The 23,663-nt window shown below is 41.2% G+C and overlaps 1 protein-coding gene across 27 annotated transcripts in view; it reads left to right on the plus strand.

Moving 5' to 3' along the window:
- Positions 1–23,663, plus strand: part of tcf7 (transcription factor 7) — an 83,930-nt gene that overhangs the window by 9,171 nt on the left and 51,096 nt on the right. The gene's annotated exons all lie outside the window — the stretch shown is intronic.

Genomic DNA, 23,663 nt, shown 5'->3' on the forward strand with positions numbered 1-23,663 from the left:
TTATTGAGCGCTGAGCAAATCTATACTTCAATGCTTGATTATGGTTTGTAAAGAAGTTTTCATAGATGGTGGACAGAGAATGAGTGAATAGAAGAAGAATATAAAAGCAGTGAAGAGCTGGGAAAGGAGAGATGAAAAAAAGAGAGTCTAATAGCTCAGCATCACGCAGAAGTTTAGTTATCATGTGTTATTGCTAGTCTCTTTGCATGAATATCAGCTTACTATTAATCTTATGACCTTGCCCGTAAATACAGATATTTGCACTTACACAGATGAGTAAGAGCAGTGTTTCCCCTAAAATGCCTGATATTAGTGGGTGGTGTTGGGTTATTAACAGAGATGGAAGGGGCACAAATGTTTGTACCTTATTTGGGGGTTTCTGTTTCTTGCACTTCTTTATCTAATCAGCTTCTTCTCTTGCTGTATTTCAAGTTTGTTTTAGAAAAGTGCATAAAAATGGCCATATCTTGGTGTGCACTATTAATCCAACAATGGGTTAAAAGTTGGCTGTTGGCTACAATAACTCAAGCTGCACTTCCTGCAGCTGCTTCACAATAAAAGCCTATCGACGTTATGCTGGTGGAAGGCTTTTTAATGTGAAGCACCACATTGATTTAACCTTTTGCTGCAGTGGACTTCGGCTCTGATAGCACAACCGATCACAGCGGATCAGAAAACAGCAAGGCGCCGCCTGTGTGTTGGATCAGCAGAAATAAAATCGGAGAAGTCCCATTGCGTGATTATTGACGGAGATTAGTGGGTGCTTGGTCGAAAGTAGTGGGTGGCTAGCCCACTAAAAGTTAATAATCAGGGTTGTACTATTTTCTGAAGTGGGCAATGACTCACTCATAAGGAGTTATTGGTGGTTATATTTTGAGTATTTAGACCAAAGTTTATGAGTTTAGCGTGTCGTTCCACTGTTTAGTTTGAAAGAAGCACAACTTGTTTGGATTACAGTTTGCATTTAGAGCAGCTTTAACGTAGTTCATTGAAAACAGATTTGTCTCAAAGCCTGAAAAAAGATAATTTAATGTTTTAACATGATGAGTAGTGATGAAACTCTCAGCGGAGTAATAACTGTTGGTTGTTTGGACACTTTGCTGAGTGATGCTAGATGCCGAGTGATGGTCAGCTGTTTGCAGGTCATTATCTGACAATTGAGAAGCAATTAAAAGTCTGATATTCGGCTGTATGCAGTTTTGTCGGCTGTCAGAGAGGCTGTGAAACTCCCTGTGATGTGGAAGCTGTGGTCACACAAAGACGTCAACAAGCCCCGAAGACAACACGCCGCTACGAAACACTTTCCCGCTCACTGTATGCCTGTACACCGACTGTTAAGGGCTTACTGTATTAACCAGTTTCTTTGAGATAATAACAGTATAATGTTTGTTTTGAATACTGCTTGACGGTGTTTAAACTTAGTCACTGGAATGTACAAGCATGGTGTTCAAACAGCACATCGTGCAGTGTCATTGTCTAGTTTGGGGGAATTTCCTGCTCGTTTGACATTTCATTTTCACAGACTAAAATTGAAAATTGACAGGAAGACCGCTGAGAGAGAGTTTACATGTTTGGGAAGGGTAGGGGTGAAACGTCGTCACTTCTAGGACTCTAAGGGCTCAGCTGCAGTGTGTTTTTGAATTTTTTAAGTATCTCAGCTTTCAAAATGTCCCCTCGCGGCTTTCTCTGAACCAAACCAGAATTTCCAAATCATGCAAGGAAATAGTTTAATTACAGTATTTCTACCCACTTCAAGTGACGGCGTGTTTGTTTTCGCTTATTTTTGTTATTTGGGGGAATGTAAAGTTTCATGTCTTTTAGCTTGTAAAACTTTTTCATACGCCTCCTCCTGTTCCTCGTATCCATTCAGAAATCAGCTGTTGTTGCTAACAAGCTCCCCTCCCCTCCCCATCCTCTTTTCCTCCTTCTTGTATCTCCCAAATAAAACAAAGTCGATCCACCAAGATCAAGGGAACGGCATGTGTGTGAGCGAGTCTCTAGGATCTTGCCACTTCCTTGTTTCCTATTGTACTGCGGTGCTGACAGGGGGGTTGTTCAGCCAGCCCCTAGTCTCTTGGTAAACAATGGCAGCAACACAGGCTGAGGCCTCCCTAATCCCCCCTTCATACAGACCCAGGGGCTGGGATGAGCGGCACGGGGGCCTCCCTGCCTCTGACTGCCGACGATAAGGACCCCGCCACCGCCGCTCACATTTAAGAGGCCTAAAAGAAAAGCAGCTTTTACTAGAAGGCAGCAAAAGCTCGGGGTCGGAAGGAAATCTTGAATCTTTTTTAAGGACTGTTTGCGTTTTCATATATATATATATACAGTATATACACATTACTGTATATGTACTACGCCAAGACTTCAGACATTTAAAGTAGCATCTATGTTGCTTTCCATCCATGTTGTCAAAGTAAAAAAAAAAGCTTTAAAAGGCTACTGCTGGATGTTTCCCATGTGCGAGAGTGCTATGGGATAGAGGAACTGGCAGAGTCTTAACTTGCCATTGTTGCGATGTATGTAAGTGCAAGATTATGGATGTATGAAGTCTAAGATTATTGAGTGAAATGAGGTTGATGATTGGTCTCTCAAACAAACATGCAAAAATCCTTTTTCTTTGATTATGAGAGCGCAGAAGTTTCCTCATTCACATCACATATACTATTTTGTGTATATTATATTATATTAATAAATGAAAATATTAGAACTAGGGCTGTCAAAGTTAGCGTCACTAATTTCTTTAACGCAATCGATATTTTGGAGGTTGTAGGGGGCTCAGTTTTAAAGCTAGAGTGAAGATACATTGGTACCAACCATGTCATACTAGCTTATCGTGAAGGAGGTTAAATAACGCTCCAAACTTACGCTACATTTTGGAGAGGAAAAACTCACAGGGCAATTTTCAAAGGGGTCCCTTGACCTCTAACGTTAAGATATGTGAATGAAAATGGGTTCTACGGGTACCCACGAGTCTCCCCTTTACAGATATGCCCACTTTATGATAATCACATGCAGTTTGGGTTAAGTCATAGTCAAGTCAGCACACTGACACACTGACGGCTGTTGTTGCCTGTTGGGCTGCAGTTTGCCATGTTATGATATGAGCATATTTCTTTTGCTAAATGCAGTACCTGTGAGGGTTTCTGGACAATATTTGTCATTGTTTTGTGTTGTTTATTGATTTCCAATAATAAATATATACACACATTTGTATAAAGCAAGCATATTTGCCCACTCCCATGTTGATAAGAGTATTAAATACTTGACAAATCTTCCTTTTAAGGTGCATTTTGAACAAATAAAAAATCTGTGCGATTAATTGCGATTCAATATTTTAATCTATTGACAGCCCTAATTAGAACCCAGCATGCTTTTAAACCTTGAAAACTGTCCTGTAGAAGTAAGAAAAAACACTTACTGCACAAGGTCGATGGTGTGACATTATGCAGGGTTCCCATTATCCTTGACAGTGCCAATTAATTTTGAAAGAAATATAATTTATCTATCTTGTGAAGGAGCAGGATTCAGTAGTTTCCTGACCTGATGAGATCAGGTGCAGGGCTGCAACGGAGGATAATTTCCGTTATCGATTCAATTATTTTCTTGATTAATTAATGGTTTGTTTGGTCTATTAAATATCATAAAATAAGGGTTACATGCCACCAGATGCAAGGTGACGTCTTCAAATGTCTTGTTTTGTCTGACGAGCAGTCCAAAACCCAGAGATATAACATAACAGATTTACATTAAATTAATAAACAACTGAATATCTGTGTGTGTGTGGTCACAGATTGTCATGTTCAGTCAGTCTCAGGCAGATCGAGGCCCCTTTGCTGCTTCGAAGAGGGACAGGAAATATGCGCAAGAGATCAAAATAGATGCGGATGAAGACAGATAAATAGACTGTAAAGAAGGGGGGGCTAGAGAGGTAAAGAGAGCATTATAGAGGGAGGGGAAAGGGAGGGGGGAAGATTAAAATACAAATGACCATACGAGCGTCCTCATCGCCCTGTCGGCTTTGAAGTAGCGACTGTGAAGGCACCTGAAGAGAAACTGTTCAGAGGACTATTTCAAGAGGCGGAAATGTTTAAAAGAATATCAGAAGAAGAGGAAAAACCCCTTCAGATGGCCCCGAGGTGTTTATACCTGTAATTATTCATCCACTTATTTCTTTTCCGGCACAGGGGGAAGGTGGCGACGGGGAAAAACTCTAGAGCAATAAAAGACAGGTGTCTGCGAAGGAAGTGTGGGGTTTGTTAGATTGATATTATTAAGTCTGTTTCTGTCTTTTTATACATTCAGACACGTTAATTCAGACAAAATCGAATGTGTTGAACCAGTAAAACGTTAACCAGATTAATTGTGATGCTTTGCTGCAGTTGGTATGTAAAAATGAGAAGAGGTTGAGACGGTTGGTAACCTCATGTGGTGTTAGTGCGAGTGTTTTTGTAAATTAAGTCCACATTTACCATAATTCCTCCCACGCTTCCTGTCACCAACAAGATGCCAGAGGTCAAACATGTTGGCGGACGTTTTTTTTTCCCATCTTCGTCTCACTTTTGCCGCCATCAACCATCGAAATTAACTCGGAAAGCTTGAGCTCCATTTTAGTGGCCATATTCCATTTTCATACTGTAAAGTAATGTCAAGTTGTGCTGTAAAGCAACATGGGGAACCTGGTGTTGTGGTGATTGCAGGTCAGGCAAAAATCAGATAATGATTTTTGATAATCATTTAAGTCATTAATCAAGTAAAATTGCCAAATTTTTTGGTTCCAGCTTCTCAAATGTGAGGATTTGCTGCTTTACAGCACAACAGGAGCGAACTGAAAGCGAACTGAAAGCGAACTGGAAGCGAAACATCCTCCACTGTCTCTCATTTGAATAGAGAGGCAGCGGATCACGGAGTTTTTTATTGAAACTTTCATAAGAGAAGAAGGGATAGACAGAGACGAAGGAAGACAGAGAGCAAGTTTCGACTCTTTGTTTAGGCTCAAGTGTTTGTCTGCGAGGTCTTCATAAGGAGTGTGTGTGTGAGTGAGTTGTGGGATGTTGCACCCAGGTGAGTCATTGGCCTGTGGAACGAAACCATACAGAGTTTCTCCTGTGTCGTTGTTTACAGAGCGAGCCGTCCGGGACTCCCAGATGTGTGTTCTCAGCTTGTAGTTAATCAATGACAGCATTGTCTCTCTCACACACCAGTGGGATATCAAAATACCCACAGATATCTACTCATTCATACGGCACACATGGTCTGTCGACCATTTAAAAACATGAAAGCCATGGCAAAGTCATCACTCTGATGACCTTTTAGGTTCTGGATTGGAACTGTTCACCAATTAATAAGAATGTTTCAATGCCGCTTCTCGACTCCTGATGTCAAAGTTTGGACTCGTAACATGTCTCTGTCTGCTATGTTGTGTTTACAGAATAGGAACTAGCTTTTAAAGTGTGGTTAAGCTTCACAACGGACAGCAAAATTTAAGTTTGTCAAACATGACAGAGCATTTCCCACAGCACGATATTGAAACCGAACATTTTTGATGTCTTCAGTCACAGTTACGTGTCCGACTTGAAGTTAAAACAAGTGAAAAACAGTGAACATTTAACTTGGTCAGGGCAGTATAGAGAATATACAGAGTGTAGAGCATGCATTTCCAAAAACAAACTGATAGCAGATCCCATTAAATTTACATCAACTGAGCAACTTTTTGATCTAACGGAGATCTTGGTCGGGTATTTTCAAATGTAATTCGATTTATTGAGGGCTATCAGAACTGTGTCTGTCTTCAATACAGAGAATATTTCTCTTAAAGGAATACTTCACCCACAAAATGACCTTTTGTAAATCAATCACTCACCGCGTGTTCCCTTCAATTCTTCAAGACAGCTTTGTTTTTCTTGCGTGCCTCCACGGTGAACGGAGAATCCACAAATGGAGAAAATCCTTGAGGAATTGAAGGAAATGGGGTCGAGGTTAAACAACAGCAAAACTATTTCAAAAATCTGTTTACAAACTCTCACACAACTCGTGCAGTATAATCCAAGTCTCACTTATCCCGTCGGATGCTCACTACTTCCTAAACGCACGCATTTTCACCAAAATCGTACTATTTAAAACACTTCGTCCACAGCGCTGTGAGTCCGGACGAGCAGTTGGCCTGCATGAGACAGTAGTTGATATACAAATGGTCATTTTGTGGTTGAAGTATTCCTTTAACTTGAAACTATAAAGAGTTAAAAAAGATACCTAATCATTCATAATGAACAACTTTATGAATGCCTAAATCTGCTTAAATGGGAAGTCTTTGCTTTCGACACATTTAATATGACAAAAATCGGAATCAAAATTGATAATATCTGATCAGCAGTAGTAAGTTAATAATAATAGCAACCGGTGTGCAGCCTAATCTGTCATTGTTTTCATGTTGCATGTAGCTGGGCGTTTAAAAACGACTCGTGCACACACACAGACCCACATCACAAAGTTTGTAGGTCAGTGGGCCACAACCTGTAAACATGTTGGATCCCTCCTCCCTCTCGTGACCCTGGTCAGCGAGGAGTTTCAAACTAAGTACACTGTTGAATTAACGGCTGCAACTATCCGCCTGTATCGATATATAGAGCAGGTGAAATGGTATTTAAGCTGGAAGTACTGGGTTTTGATCTTCAAAGGTGTGTTCATTTATTCAAATAGCCTTTGGAAATCTAAAATTAAGAATCATTTACTATAGTAAACAATGATGTTCCGGTATCTTATTGTCATGCATCGGTCATTTCTTTTTGATGCATGTAGTTTTGATAACACAAAGCCATTTTTATTTATGATAAGAAACATCAGGATTTAGAAGAAAGAAGAAACAAAACATTCAGACAGTTGTCATCCCACTCCCTGATGCAGTGAGCACCTGTCTGCATCCACTTTGTCTAAATCATTGCAGCGCTTGTTTCTCTGCTTTTCCTTTATTACACACAGCACATCCATTTTGCACAAGTAAAATACAAAGTTTATTTCCGTTTAGGTCAGGTCTGAAGCTGTACTCCGGTCATTAGAAAGCTGCCGCATCCGGTTTTGTCTTCTTTGAAACATTGATGGCAATGGGAAATCCAATTCTTGACAGATTCGCTTTTGTTTCAGTGGGAAATCGAGTGATATTGAGGCGATTATACTCTCTATACTCTTGGTTTCTGCTAAGAGTGAGAGAGAAATCATGTGACCTATGGGAATTAAAGTCTTGTTTCATTTCCTCTTCATTACTGTCAATAATCAGACTGTTGAACAGTTTCATAAAGCAGTCACTACCTCTCTAGATTAGTAGAGGTTTACACTCCTCATATAGCAGCACACACACACACTCACACGCACACACACATAATCCCCATGTACTTTCCAAAAAAGGAAACCAAATCATGTGAAACCAAAGAGAGTTACGAGAATAAATCTCAGGTACATTTACATAACCAGGAATTTTCTTTGGTGAGCTGTATGTCACATCATTAAACTAATTTGACATGAAATTGAAAATGCACTGTATGAAATTGACATTAGATAATTTCTGAGAATTAGGGCTGTCCTCGACCAAAGATATTCTTCGTCGACTTACACTCATACATGCATTCGATTTTGTTGACTATTCGATTTGTTGATTTAATCAACAGATCTGTGAAACTGAGTATCTCCACAAATAATCACACAAAACAGCACCACTTTAAATCTTTTGTTTACCAGAAATGTGCTCATAAGTTTCTTATAAATAAGTCATCGACTAAAGAAATCTTAATCGACTAAGACCAAAATGACCGATAATTCGACTATTCGACTAAGAGGGGGCCGCTCTAGTGAGATTCCAAGATTAACAATCCTTGCCAAGCTCTGCACTGTGCCAAGTCAACTCTATGAAATGACCTGGTCAAGATCAGCACGGAGACAAAGGTCAGATTTAGCTTCATGTGGGGGGAAAAGCCCAGTGTGTAACTTTGGTCATGGGGCCACATCTGTGCGTGTACACCCAGCAAACAAGTATGACTTGCATTATGCAAAGCTGTACGGGAGGAAGTTAAAAAAAGGTTAAAACTATGACACAGCAGAGAAGCTAAAAATATTTCGGATTACCAAACATGCATTTCTTTCACTTTACACTTTCAACTACACTGGACTGTATTCATCTCCCAGCACATGTGACATGTAGGTATTAGTCAGTTCCCCTCCTCTCATGTTGACTTTAACATTTTATAAGGCTGCAGTCTCACCCACACATAAGGTGCTGGCGCTTCTACTGTTTGCAAACACAGTCAGTGTGACGACCATATGTGATCCTACATGACAATTTGCCATGTGCTCGGCCTCTTTCATCTGTCCCTGTAAGGAAATTTACAACCTGTTTACACTCCTACTGAGAGATGAGTGTGTGTGTGTGTGTGTGTGTGTGCTCCTAAAGGGAGTGTAACTAACTTCACATCTTGTTGTGTGTGTTATTTTAGTGAGGGATCCGGTACAGGATGGTACTTTGATTCTTGTATGTGCTTGTCTGCATGTGTTGTTCAGTTGGTGGGTACTTCTTGTACCAACAGTAACTTCAAGGTTAGCCATAATGATGTTTTTCCACCATGGATGTTTAAAGAGAACTAGATAGAGCGTTGGAGGCGGGGCCCCGTTCATTCCTAGGAGAGTTGCTCCGTGGCGTGTGGAGCCAAAAACGTTCAACTTCCTGGGCGTAAAATAACCGGGATCTTCCGCAATCCATGGGCCCAGAGAGCAAGCGCACTAGCGTTTCCTTTAACCCCGCCTCTCAACCACTCGGTCTGGGGCTCGTTCACATGAACGACAGCACGAAAATAACTCTGGATTAGGCTATCAGTGAATTTTACAACTTTTAGGACCCAATGATTTTAATAAGGGCTGTTCAAGTGTTCTTATTGGGAAGATGATTTATTTATTTAAACGCCGATTTGCAGACGTCTTTTTCCAAATGTGAGTCAATGGGAAAAAGTCTTTTGAGGCCCAATGGCATCACATTTTGACACTATAAAAATTGGTTTCAAAGCCCGGTGCTGTTCTTGGGTGCTTGGTTTCTACCAATGGGCTACCTCCGCGTCTGAAAAGTGAAGGCAATGGGGAAGTGTCCATTCTTTCTAATAGCCAGCATGGGGCGACTCCTCTGGTTGCAAAAAGAAGTCAGATTGTATAGAAGTCTATGAGAAAATGAGCCTACTTCTCACTTGATTTATTACCTCAGTAAACATTGAAAACATGAGTTTATGGTCTCAATCGCTAGTTTCAAGTCTTCTTCAATACAGCATGATGTTCATTTAGTAAATTATGGTCCCATTTAGAGTCAAATAGATCATAAAGCAGGGGATGCTTTAGGGCGTGGCTACCTTGTGATTGACAGGTCGCTACCACGGCGTTGTCGGGTCTGGGAGTTGTCCGTGTTTTCCACTTTAACTTTCACAGTGTGATTTCAGATCATGAAAGTTAATTGTAACCTTTTTGGTCGCCTAAAAATGTCTTATGCAGTGTACACTTGTACTTATCTCCACCCTCTCGTGTCACATCTGGTTGCAAAAATACGAAGATGGCGACAGCCAAAATGCCAAACTCGAGGGTTCAAAACAGCAGTCCATAAACCAATGGGTGATGTCATGGTGACTACGTCCACTTCTTATAGTCTATGGTTTCTACTCACCTACTGACTTCACTCTTAATGACTTATTTCCCAATGTCTCCTCTGTAGGAGGGTTGAAAGGGCACTGTGACTTTCTAACCTGCGTCAACGTTCTCATCTAACTCATCACCAGACTGTGAACATATTTCCCAGAATGTCAAACTATTGCTTCAATTCAAAGCTGAGCCAGCACCAGAGAGAATACCTAATTACTTCATTACAGGAATCATTTCTGAGATAAATGTTTCACTTTAATGTGTTGCAGATTTTGGGTCATATCATCCAGCCGTACTGTGAAGTAGGGTGTCCTTATGGGTCTTATTGATTGACCCTTTACCTGTCTCATCTGACAGGCTTGTTAGTCGGTGATCTGAGTGGCACAGTAACAAACTGAGTGGTTGACTAATAAACAGATTAATTTGAAACCTTAATGTCCATCATCATGTGTTTTTTCAGTGTGAATACATATTTGGTGTGTTGATGTTAGTAATTGACCTGCGATGACTTTTCCCTCCTCCACCAACTCATCTCACCCTCCAAACCTCAGCATCTGCCGCCGACCTTTAGCATCATTTAATATGCACTTTATTAAAATAGTGTTCATAAAAATAGAGCCGACTAAATGAAACTCAAACCCCCGTCCTCCTCCTCCGCCCCTCTCCACCCCGTGCCCGTGGCTCTGCCCAGACCAGCTGGAGCCTCCACAGCCGCATGAAGCAGCTCGGCACACATGGCTGTGATCACACACACACACACACACACACACACACACACATACACACACAGGAGCAGACGTATAATCCTCCCTCATATGATACTCATCTGCTGAGGGAAGGAAGCAGCCTCCGCCTTCATACACTATTCATATATATATATATATATATATATATATATATATACATGACACATATATACAATAGTCCTACAGATCACTAATACTGCTTACACACACTGAAATCACAAACACCTTAACTACAAAGAGAAATGTACAGTACATGTCCTCATCCCCACATACACTCATAGTAGTGTAAGCTGCCTTCACTTCCTTCTTCCTCTTCATGCACACTGACACACTAACATACATCATGCACACACACACACACACACACACACACAACACAGCAGCAGTTTAATACACAATGTGCATTGTTCAATAACAAGATCCTACCAGGCAGGGACAATACATCATGTTTTATTCTTTCTTTCTTGTCTCCCTGCTGTAGTTAATTGATTCATTTAACTTTAACTTGCAAATTGCTTCTTGTCAATGATATTCTTGATCCGTTCTTTTACACTACTTGTACAAATTGGCCATAAAATTTCTTCTGATGCTTCGTTTAAAGAACTGTAACAAGTTTGACCAATATTTGGATATTCAGAGTGCAGATTGCCGGTTTGCAAAATGGTGTCATCTCATTATATGTATCGTATGTTAGGTCTTGTTACCTAAAAATAACACGCAATTTCCCATTACCCCCTACATCGTGACATAATAAATATATTTTTTTATTCTTTGGCTTCTCTGAAAGTTTTAGCCAACGCCCTCTTCCTGCTTCATGCTGTAAAACCGATTCCCCACAAGGCTTGTCGATGCCAATCGTATCAGTGACTGTGTCATTAGTTTTAAGGTGGATACATTAGTGATGTTAAAATGACCATGTTTTGCCGTCAAAGGACAGCGCAGGTGGCGGAAAATGCGTCCCAGGTGAACGTGTGGCAGCTTACTGCCAGAGGTGTGTCTGCTGTGATTTCTTCAGTGTGTGTAAACTCATATGTTTTGGCACTGTGTCCATGTGTTAATGTCTGTTTTTAGCCAGAAAAGGGAGAGGGAGGAATTCCCTCTTCAACAGGTTTCCTCAAAAGGAGCTCGGCCATGCGTCAAATTGATTTCCTACCTTTGTTTTGCCCAGTTCTGTGGAGTAGGGAAAGACACCCGTGCCCACATTTTGTGGCCATGGGAACCTTTTCTATTGGTCTACAGAGAGAGATGCAACACTCGCACACAAACACAGGCGGACACGCAACGAGAGCGTATCTTTCCCATGAGCCTTCATTCTACGATGGAGAGAGAAGACAAAGACGGAACATGTTGATCACGCGTCCAGTAATTGCGTCAGGATTTCAGCGTTAATGGAAGCGAGGAAGAAGAGGTGGCCTTGAGGAAACAAGGAGGGTTGATTGTTGTCTCGAAAGAGGAAGGGAGGGGTTCAGGGAGGAGAAGAAAGGGAAGCAGAAGGAGGCTAAAAGGAAGACGGAAACAATATAAACAAGGTGCTTTAACGACACATTCAGACACAGAGTTGTTGTCGCTGACAGACAGACGTTAATATGTTTAGTTTCAGGAAGTAATGGAGCTCATAAAGCATTGTTAATCAGTGTTTTGAGTGTGTGTGTGGGTGTGTATGAGATGGTATTGCGGTAATTTTTCAGGGCCAAACAAAAAACTAGAGCAACTGCAATGTGCACTGCACTGTGGTCGGTGTGTGTATGAGCATGTGTGCGTGTGACGGTGTGTGGGCGTGCGTGATGGCGTAGGTGTTGCACATAGTACAGGACATGTATGTGGGAAACACTGTATGCACACCAAGGACAGATGAAAGGGAAGAGGTGGGTGGGCAGGAAGTGAAGAACAAACGAAACACATCTGATTTATCAGATTGGACTGATCAGATGGAGGAAAAAGAGGATCTAGAAAAAGGAGAAAGTGGTTGCAAACAAGTCTGAGAGAAATTGAAAGAGGTAGAGAGATTTATAGAGAGAACAATAAAGGAAGAGACAATAGCTGCAGTAGCGGAAGGGAGGTAGCAGTAAACAATGAGAAGCGGTAACCGCGTTGTGCACCTGGTAAAACTCAACCACAGCCCCAGTTGAAGCAGACTCTGACACCTTAAGAACACCTTTAACCGTTTCAACTCCGCACTCAAGGAAAAGAAACACAAATCCAGGGTTAATTCATATCTCGAAAGTTACTTTTTACTTTCAACAGTAGGAAGTGGATTTGTTAGAAGAAACCAAAGTGGGCAGCAGAGTTGCCACAGCCAAAATAATCGAGGCTGACTCTTTTTTTTTGTCTGATAGATGTTTTTCCCCGTCCTGCACTGAGTGACGGCGACGCCTCTTTTTTTTTTTGTAGCTTCCGTTATTTGTTACACAAATATTAGGCTTTTATGAAACATCAGATAGCAAACAGCGTCAACCACCACTGATGAGGAGGATGTTCCCCTCAACACTGCTGCACATGGATCAGCAACGACATTTCATCTTCTTGCCACATTTTAATTAGTAGTTTTTCAGTCATATTTCCTGTGAATTCATTCTTCACATGCAGATAGTATTTACACTCGTAGTATTGGATCTTCCAGCCTTTAAAGGACTTAAAGGATGAAATATCTGAGTTTTGGTACAGATACAAAAATTGTAAAAATTGGCCTCCCAAGGAGTCGCAACTCTGTTGAACCTTCCATTTATATATTAAAAAGTACAATGCTTCGAGCCCATATTATTATGGGGGTCGATTTGGCCTTAAAATATGTACTTTTCCTAATGTGAAGAGAACTCTTAAGAGAGCGTTCAATAGTATTGCAGGGGAGTCCTTGTGGGGCAGAAATCACAATCACAGAAAGATGTAATTTGTAATAATAGTAAACCAATGTCTGAATGAATAGTCTACTTGATCAAATTCCAGTTTTTCTGGTTTCGATATAGAGGAAGACTTATCTTTTACATAGTTTCTATGATGTCCCTGAGGGTTACTATCTGGGGAAAGTACAGTATGAAAAACAGCTTGACGGGGAATTTAACAGCTGAATTAGGCCCTGATCAGACAGAGGCGCACCACACTGCCTTTTTGTTGCCCGATCAGACTTTTTTAAAATAGGCAACCACCAAATAAGAACTAATGTTACCTTAATGCAAACCATGAACTGTACGCTACCCAAATAGTTAATAGTACAGTATAAATTCATGAAAACAACTTACCCGAAATCTCAAGTACCTCACTAATTTGCCTCCTGCTGTTTTCTGTTCAGATCGCCGGTAACTACGGTTGGTAAAGTCCTATAGCTCCAAGTATCCAGCAGAAGTCACCACAGTGAAAAAAAATGCTAATGACGTCGGGCAATTTTCCGCTGAGTTAAATTTTTTTTCAACCCAAGGCGTTCAGGGCACTCCTGTAAAAACACGAGGCACTCAGCAACGCAAAAGCAGCGCGTAAAACGCTTCACTCTCATTGAAAACAATTACAAAGACGCACTCTGTGTGATCAGGCCCTTAAGTTCTAATGTCACATATTGCCCCAACGACATGCTAAGCACCAATCAAAACCTCCCAAAAAATGAATATGTGAGCTAGAAAAGTGCAAAAGTTTGGGAAGGAAAAAAACCCAGAGCCTGTAGTAAGTATGTTGGTATTTGCATGCCACCATATGAAAAGCTTTCAGCACGTCTCTGTAACATTGCTGAAACCAAATTTCAGTTCAGATATCAGTTAGATTGTATTTGGTCACATGAAGTCTGATGCTGATTGGTGAAACCTCAAAGAAAAGTTATTGATGAAGAAACAAACAATAAATATGTTGATTCGTTTGACGAAACTACGCCGCCGCCATCACCATCAAGCAGCAATGTAATTCTTGTGGAATAGGCGCCATCGATTAAAACTGCAGACTCAGAAGGAATGGGAGACAGACAGACAGACATGCAGTCAGTCAGACAGACTCCATCGATGACGTTTTTATGGTCCCCTTGCCGAATCCCCCTCCAGACAGAAGCAGATTTACAGCAGGCAGAAGCACAGTCAGTCCATTGTCAGGACCCCAGAGGACTCATCGCTCCCCCGCAGCACTGCAGAGCGACGCGGCCGTCACTCCTCTCCGACTCTCCTCCTGTCTCGCATTTTGCTCTTGCGTCTCTCTCTCTTCACCCCAACTCTCCCGCTCTAACTTCTTTTCTGTTTGTCTTTAAAAAATGCGCCCGGGGTCTTAATGCTGCCAATTAAAGACAGCCATAACTCTGACACTGTCACAAACAAGCAGCGCAGCGTGAGTGCCATCCAGGCTCCAGTTGATCCCCCCACAGAGCCACATTAATCCCAGGCCAGCTGAGGGAATACTGGTTTCAATTAAGCATCCATTAGCTAAACGTCAAGTCAGTGGTATGCTGTTTTGATTAGAGGAAGCAAAGGGAGAAGACTGTTGATTTTATTTTTCTCCTCTTTTTTTTTTTTCTTTTGTGAATTTCACCACAGGGAGAGAGAGAGTCCCCAAAAGTCCCCGGACACTCCCCACTGCCACTTAGTTTATTTAGAAGAGTTCAATTCCAGATGAGACATCCTCATGCAACAACAAAAAGTGGGACCTACTTTATATCACTGACGCTGGACATTCGTAGGAAAACACACGAAAAATGAGGAATAACTTTTCGTAAGACATCACACGAACCGCTGCACGAGGATAAGTTGTTTTAGCAGAGTTCAGGCCCCAAAAACCAGTAAATGATAATGTGCATTACTTTATTTTATAGCTTCTTCAAATAAACTGTTGCATGAAATATAATCTGGATATTACAATCATCTCTATTCTTTTTGCTTATGGCAAAAGAAACTTTGTTATCAACATCATTAAATGTTATTTGAAGCTCATTGAGAAGAGCGATACTTCTATTTTATAATTGCAATACAAAAAGGGCAAAATCTTTACTCCCTTTGACAATAAGGGTCTGCTTTCTCTGAAGTGCAGCTCTCTCTCTCTCTCTCTCTCTCTCTCTCTCTCTCTGTCTCTCTCTCTGTGTGTGTTCGTTGTGTACAGTTAGGCGAGGTTAAGCCTGTTGTGGTTTACCATGGAAAATAAAGGCCTCGAGTCTCATTGTCACCTGAACAACACACACACACACACACACACACACACACACACACACACGCACACACTGCTCCTCCCTTACCGTGTGCTGCTCTGTGTGTTGGTGGAAAATTTCAAAGCTTGTCTTGCTCAACTGCATCTCCTTTTTTTTTCTTTCCTTTTACCGCTTTTAAATGGAGGAGAAGTTAGTTAAGTCTGCAGAAGCATCTGACCTACAATGGAAAATAATGTATGACAGAAAAACATAAATGGAGACAGTACAGTTGTAGAGAGTGATGTGTTTTAGATATATGATGAGAGACATTACAACTCTGGCTTGATTCTTTGATTCATTCTTTGCATCAGTGCTGTAATTATTTATATGTAACTCTGCTTATCAACCAGGCGAAGGAAACTCAAGATGTCCCAAATTAGCACATTCATCACCTGCCTTTATGGAAAGATGTTTAAGGTTGCGTTTTCCCAGGTGTTGAAGCATTGCGTGAATGAACAGATGAGCAGCAGGGCGAAGCAGAAGTCTTGGAAATTTTGTTACACGAAATGAGCTTATCTTATAACACGTTGGCTGAGGATGAGGTGCTTCGTCATGGAAAAATCATGGAGTTTGATCAGTGCAGTAATGGGTTGAAAGCATGTTCGTGCTTCACAGCGGCATCACGCAGTAGCTGGAGGGAAGGAGTCCAGGATGGGAGCCGTGATCTCTGGTTTGGCCTCTGTCGAGCTGCTTGGCTTTTTGGTTTCCCACCATGTTTCTTTTGGACTGAGATTAAACAAGAGTGAGGGAGGGAGAGAGAGAGAGAGATAGGAAGGAAGGAACTTTTCGATGAAGAAACAGATAAATACAAATAGAGGGACTCCCTCTATTTGTATTTATTTGTGTCTTAGTTCTCATGATGTCTGAGGAAGAGACTTCATGAGAGTAAAGAATAAGTAGAGAAGTTTGAGAGAGAGAGAGAAAAGGGCAGATGGATCTGGTTTTATTGCTAATTTTGTTCTTAACAGGATTAGTAATGTCTAAAAGGTGTACTGTAGGCTTGTTTACTTAGTGTTACTCATTGCTGATTGACTCTTAATGTGTACGTTTTTTATTCTTGCACTTTCAAACAACCTTGTGTGCTGCAATTGAAAACACCAGCTGACTAAAAACACCAAAAACACCTTTTAACTAAGAAAGCTTCTTCCACTAACCCTCTCAAATGGTACTGAATTGTAGATGTTTACAAGACTCTCGTCCTAAAAGTGCTCAGAAAAAACCCGATTCCATGACAGCTGGGCAAACTCGTGAAATAATCGAAAGCTCCAGGACAGCTGCCTCCTTGAGTAGAGATTATTTTGTCAACTCTCGATGATCAGATGTCCTTATTTTTTGATAATTATAGATTAAACGATCAATTGAAAAAAAGTACCAAACAGATTTATCATTAAAAATGAATCATTTGTTGAAACCCTAGAATGAAACCTCAATGGCAAAGTTTCAAAGTGACAAATCTAATCAAATAGCCCAAAAAAACCAAGAAACTCCAATATGGCTGCCAAAGGCGTTGTTACTGTTACATCGCCATCATGTCAAAAGATGGAACATGCATCCTTGTTTTTCGAGTGTTTGGCCTCGCTGCGTGCTGCATCTTGTGCGGAGACTATCGTCTCCATCGTGGGGCGGTTGGAGCCTGGAGGCGAAGCGAGCCATAAGGGCTGCGGATGGTTAGCCGCTTGGCTCGGGTGGACCAGCGCTGAGAGAGCAGAGGCCCGGGAACAATTATGGCTTCGTAGGAGTAACATAGCCGAGCCAGGCAGCTGCTGGTTGTTCTCTGAATATGCAGAGTGTGTGTGTGTTTGTGTGACTAAGTGTGCGTTTGTGTGTGTGTTCAGGGGGGGGGCGTCCAGAGGGAGCGGTGCTCTCACACGCAGCCACATATTTACATTACAAATCACGACTAAACAATTCAGCCGACCACAGACGCAAACATCAGACGGTTTTATATAGACGGGGATGGATAAGAATGATGGAGGGATGGGTAGAAGAATGCAGGGATGAGGGCACGGAGAACAAGGGATGGATTTATGGATGGATGGATGGATGAGTAACAAGAATAGTAATAGTAGACTCTTAAAGGACCATACAAACAGTTTTGAATGCAGAACATATATTTTTAGTTTGTTTGTATCATTACAGGCAACCACTGGTTTCAAGTCATTTGTGTGCTCTTGAAACTTGCACAGTGAACGCAAAGTCTACATTCGTTTAGGGCTGTAACTAACGTTTATTTTCATTATCGATTAATCTACAGATTATTTACTTGATTAATAAGTTAATTTTCTGGTCTATAAAATGTCAGAAAATAGAGAAAAATTCCCTTTATAATTTTCCAGAGCCAAAGGAAACGTCTTCAAACTGCTTGTTATGTCTGACCAACAGTAGACATCTAATTTACTTTAATAAAAGACTTAAGAAAACAAGCAAATAGAATAAAAAAATCACATTTCAAAAGCTGGAATCACTGAAATTGTAGCATTTTTGCTTCATCTGTTATCAAAACTGTTGCTGATTAATTTTCCGTTGCTCAAATAGTGAACTAATTCATCGACTAATCCGCCCAGATTGATTTGAAAAAGTCTGCACTGCATTACCTCAGAATGATGATGTAACTTTGAGAAAAGATTCGCCACAGTTGATGTTCAAAATGATGGAGTGATTTTCATAGCTTAATGCAATGAGTAGAAACCAATAGCTGCATGCATTCAAATATCTAAAACACAAACACATACTTCCCAAAATAGTTAATTTATAGAGTATGTGAAAATGGGCTAAATATGCAATAACACCGGTATGGTCATTTGTTGGAAGTGAGAGACAGAACTGGGTAAGATAGATGGAGATGGTGAGTGATACATGGCATTAAACCCTTTTCACACATGGAACCTGTAGCTGGATTAAATTATTCAGGTATGGAAGTGTTTTTGACACTCATAAGTTCCCACATAACTGCTGCTGCTTTTGTTCCCACCACAGCCGTGGAGGAAGCTTTTACAGAAATCTTACTAGTTCCTGAGACGGAAAATTGCGGAAGCGTCTGACACAGAAAATCGTCTACAGCCTCCGTTCCTACATGACGCCCACAGGGAAAATTGTCTGAGGATTTACACTTTAAGGTGCACAGAGTGAGCTCTTGTACGAGGGGCACGAGAAGAAGCAAAGAGTGAAGGAGTGAGCAGATGACAAAAGCTGATTTAAAGGCAGAGGGCCCTAAGTAGTAGAGCCAGCCACTTTATTTTGGGGTGATAATTACACAGTGTGGGCAAGTCACCATGTTATTAGTTTAGATGATCGATAGCAGAATATCAACCCCCTCTGTTAGCCAACCGGGCAGTTTGGCAGGCGCTCCGTAAACCACAGGCCTGCCCTGCTCTCTAGGGGAGACGCACAAACACACAAAGAGACACGCATGCTGGATTTTCTTATGAAATCCTGGATGCACACATTCCTAAATAGACTAAAAGACATAAATAGATACACATATAAACGCAAGAGCATACACATACAGTTCAAAAACACAAAAATACATGCACGCATGGTACGGCAGGGAGAGCACTGAGAGAGATGGCGAGTGGTTGACAGGCGGTCTCTCTCTGATGCTGCAGCGCAGCGAGGCCCCCTGGGCCTGTGCATGCAGCTCTGTGGTAGAACGCACCAGCACTGGCTCTCACTGGGTTTTGGACAAACTCCACGTGTGGTCAGCTGAATGGTAGCGCCCTCGCTTCACTCTCCCAACGTACACAGATGACTCCAGTGGAGTTTTGCCATGTCGAAATCCTCAACACAGTCTATTTCGCCAAACTCAGAGAAGGCTTTTTCTCTTTTTCCTTAACATCTTTTATTTCTGTTTAAAACATAAGATTAAAAACAGTTTGGGGTCACAGAGGCTTGCTGATTGACATTTCTTTATTCCTGCACATTTAAAAGATGTATTCTCACCTATATGAGGCTGAGCTACAAGCCAGAGTCTGCATGGTTAAACCCGGTGGAGAGTGCATCTCGTCTCTCCAACACCTCTTTGAGTTCCTGGAGATAAAAGCAGCTGGCGCAACATCAAATCAATAGACCCATCAATGGGAACATCTCCTGAAGATTAAAGAGAAACTCACTCAGAGACAGAGAGGGAAGGCAGGGCGCTAATATAGTACAAGACCTGGCCAATGGAAAGAGATTTAATTGATGTGTAGAAGGGAGATGGATGAAAAGGGGAGGGCTGACCATGTTGTAATGGGGTGGTGTGTGTGCGTGGAGCTTCCTTTTCTTTGCATTCATCCATTAGTAGGAGACCATTTGTCTAAATACTCTAACATTTCAATTATTTACCACCTTTTTTAAACACTCATTCATAACATGCATCTGTACGTTAGTGTTTGCATCCTCTCCTCTGTCTTCCTAAACCTAAAGTCTCTTCAGCTTTCTTTTGTAGTTTCTGCTTTTCATTCCTTCCACATGCAGCTCTTGCCTCCTTTCATTAGCCTGTTTATCTTGCTTTTCAAATTGTCTGTGTTTGATCCATTAAAAGGCATTAAGCACAATTCTGCTGAACAACATCATCAGCCCTTTCAATGATAGGTAAGTCTGTGAATGCTCACCACAGACTGTGTGTGTGTACTGTATATCGTGGAGGAGATTCATTTGTTTATTGTCCTTTTTCATGTCTGACTTGTTAATCACAGGTGTAACTAATAACATGAATCATGGCTGAGTTGCATTTAAGATATTCCAGCACCAGTGGCCTGATAATGTGTATGGCGGCATACTGGCAAACCTAATTGGAACTGAGCCATCGCTAATGTTATTGGTTACAGCTGGGCTTTCCCGGCTTTCACAAGACTAAATGTTTGCAGTGAAAATTGCACAACACATGAACAAACCCAACATATTACAGCTGTCCACGCTACTGCAAATAAAGCACTATACAATACAAAACCAGAAAATACAATTTTTTTATGCCTACGTGCTGGTGATAGCCGGAGCCAGACGTATTATGTTTTCGGGTTGTCCGTCCATCCGTCCAGTCCGTTATCTCATTAACGCCTGGAGGGAATTTATTCAAATTTGGCACAAACGTCCAAGGATGAACTGATTAGATTTGTTAGTCAAAGGTCAAGGTCACTGTGACCTCACAAAACACATTTTTGTCCATAACCCGAGAATTCATATGCTAATTATTGACAATTTCACACGGATATCTAACAGGATAAAATGATGTTGTGATGACAATTTGGACCAACGTGGATGTAAACTGCAACTTGACTGGTTAGCGGAGGCATACAACCGGTGAGGTGGTAATTCTAGTTTATACCGGACTAGAATTGGTTTTCATTGCTTCATTTGATGAATATTTGTGATAGCAAAGAATATTTCTTGAGGTCTGTAATAGAGCTTGAGTAATGGCATAAACATCCTCTGGTTCCAGCTTCTCCAACGTGAGAATTTAATGCTTTTTTTATGTCACATACGGAGGTAAACTAAATATCTTTGGGTGTTGGACTGATGGTTGAATAAAGCAAACTATTTGAATACATCACTTTGGGCTGAGGGAAACTATAACGTCCTTTTTATCACTCTTTTCTTACATTTTATAGACCAAACGAGTAATTGCTTAATTGAGAAAGCAATTGAAAGATTAATGAAATTAATCGTTAGTTGCAGCCCTTGTCTGTATAGTACCAAAATTAAATTCAACAGCAGGATTTATGTATGTCAGTTTCTTGTCATTAGTGCCACACTTTTTGATGATGGATATTTTATTTGGGAAAAATTAAACTAGTCTGTACGTGTCTAGATATCCGAATATATCACTTCTTGAAACTAAACTAAACCTAAGGTCTGATATTGATTATTAGTTCTTCTCAGTTCTTCCCATATCCTACCAGAACACACCAGAACCTTCTGTCTAGAAGTGAAACCCGATGAAGGGATTTATGCGTCCCTTCAGAACAACTTGTCACAACCACCGGCATACTTTGCACCCCCCCAATAAAAACCCCTTCTAAATGAGAGCAGCATGTTGGGGGGGATATAGTTAGGGAATGTACAAGGCATTCAAAAATATTCTTTCATAGCGAGGAGACCACAGGACGGGGCCTGCGCTGAGCCGGTCGGTGTGGTTGTGGGCCGGGGTTTGTACGCTCTCTATCTGAAGCCACATCAGAGCCCTGAGCCCTGTGTAATGTGATCTGGATGGGCAGAGGAGGGTTCCCCCTTGGATTCAGAAGAACCGCCGCTGAGGTGCAGCGCAGGGACGGGGCGGTCAATGATGTAAGGCAGAACTCTGCACCAAACAATTATGTATGGTGACTTTTCAACGTGATGTTCTATGCCACCATGTGTCACTGCGTCGCTTGCTTCTCTTTTTATTTCGCTGTTACCAATTATTTTTGTCTTTCTTAATCTCTTCTTCTCTCTTGGTGTGATTAGCTTTGAGCACATGATGGACGTGGTGTCTAGGAGGCCGAGTTCAGCATCAACCTCAAAACCTTTTCAAAGTATTACTCCAGCACACTAAAGACCAAACTGAGCTGATAATAGATATTCCACCAAACAGTGCTTGTTGCAGCCAAGGATGAATTCCTCAATTTTGGTTTTGATGCACGCTGTCGTATTGTCAGATCAATATCAGAAAAGTGTTTTCTCGGTTGTATCCTGATACAGCCCGGTCGCACGAAAAGGCATATGAATGACATGGTAACGCGCAAGTCATTTCGCATCCAATAAGATTCTTCTTCTTTGTTCTTGCTTTTGGCGTTTCATTTCTACATTATGTAGTCTTTAAACTGCAATGTAAACACATCCGCGTAAATATGCTACGCTCTGAGTTAGTGACGTAGAATAAAAAGGGAGAAAGACTGCTTATGGTGGATGGGTCCAACAAACACAGGACTTTCAACCAGGGGTCCGGTGTTCAAGTTGTTGTACTTAGTTTACGTACTTATTTTAAGGTCAACCATGACGGTTTTCCTTAACATAACTAAGTGGTTTTGTTGCCCCCTGCTGGTATTGCACCTTCATACACGCGTGTAATATTCACGCCTCTGCGCGGCAAAACATGACAAAAATAGGCTTTATCATGTGGCTATTTTATATAGACTATTTATTTATTGAATTACCAGAAAACATGCTATATTGTAATATATATCGTTATGAAGATATGTGACCTTTGCTCTGATAGAAGATTTTGGCCATATCACCCAGCCCTACGGACACGCTATCCTCTGGCGGATAGACGGGTCTATTACACGCTATGGCGTGATACCGGGTTGCCTGATACGTGCGCCATGAACGTGTTCATTTTTCCAATTCAAACTCCCAGTGTTGATGATGCTCTCAACGATCTCTCATGGATTGGGTTCCTCTCCTTTTCTGTTGCTGTCTTGTTCTGTCCATCAGTCTCTCCATCCCTCATCTTTTTCTGCTCTTTCTGCTTTTTGTCTCTTTCTTCTTGTCTTTTTTATTCATCCTCTCCTCCGTCTCCCTCTGCACTCTCCATCCCATTTCATCTCTCTCTCTCTTTCGCTCCTCTTGCGTTCCCTCTGCTTACTCAAAGTCTTGAACAAACAAACAAGCAGTGGGTGGCTTGCGTCTCCTATCTATAATTCAAGCCAGTCAAACAGCGAGGATGTTTGCCAGAAACATGAAGTGCATCTCTCGACATCTTAGAGAGAGAGAGAGAAGGAATATGTTTTACCATCATGGCTTGGACTCAACACACAAAGAGAATCCCAACATTGAATTGAAAGATTACAATTATGTTTATGACATTTCTGCTTTGTTTTGATAGAAAACACACCAGGGAAGGGCAGCGATGATGGAATAGGGAGGATAATATATGAGCACATTTGTGAGCACAAGTCAAAGCCACTTACTTTGAGGGCGAAACACTACATTTTAACAAGTTTCTCATTAATAAAATGAGATCTGCCTCTTTACAAATTGGATTAAACCACAATAAAACTCTTCCAGCAGTCAAACTTGATTACAATCAGAGGAAATTAATTGAATGTATAAGAATGTGCTTCTTACAAGAAGAGGATGTACATTTTTTTTTTTACTTCAGGGCTTCTGTGTCCCAAGGACACTGATGCAGCTGCATAACGGTAACTGAC

The sequence above is a fragment of the Sebastes fasciatus genome, chromosome 16 (genome assembly GCF_043250625.1).
Source record: "Sebastes fasciatus isolate fSebFas1 chromosome 16, fSebFas1.pri, whole genome shotgun sequence".
NCBI lineage: Eukaryota > Metazoa > Chordata > Actinopteri > Perciformes > Sebastidae > Sebastes > Sebastes fasciatus.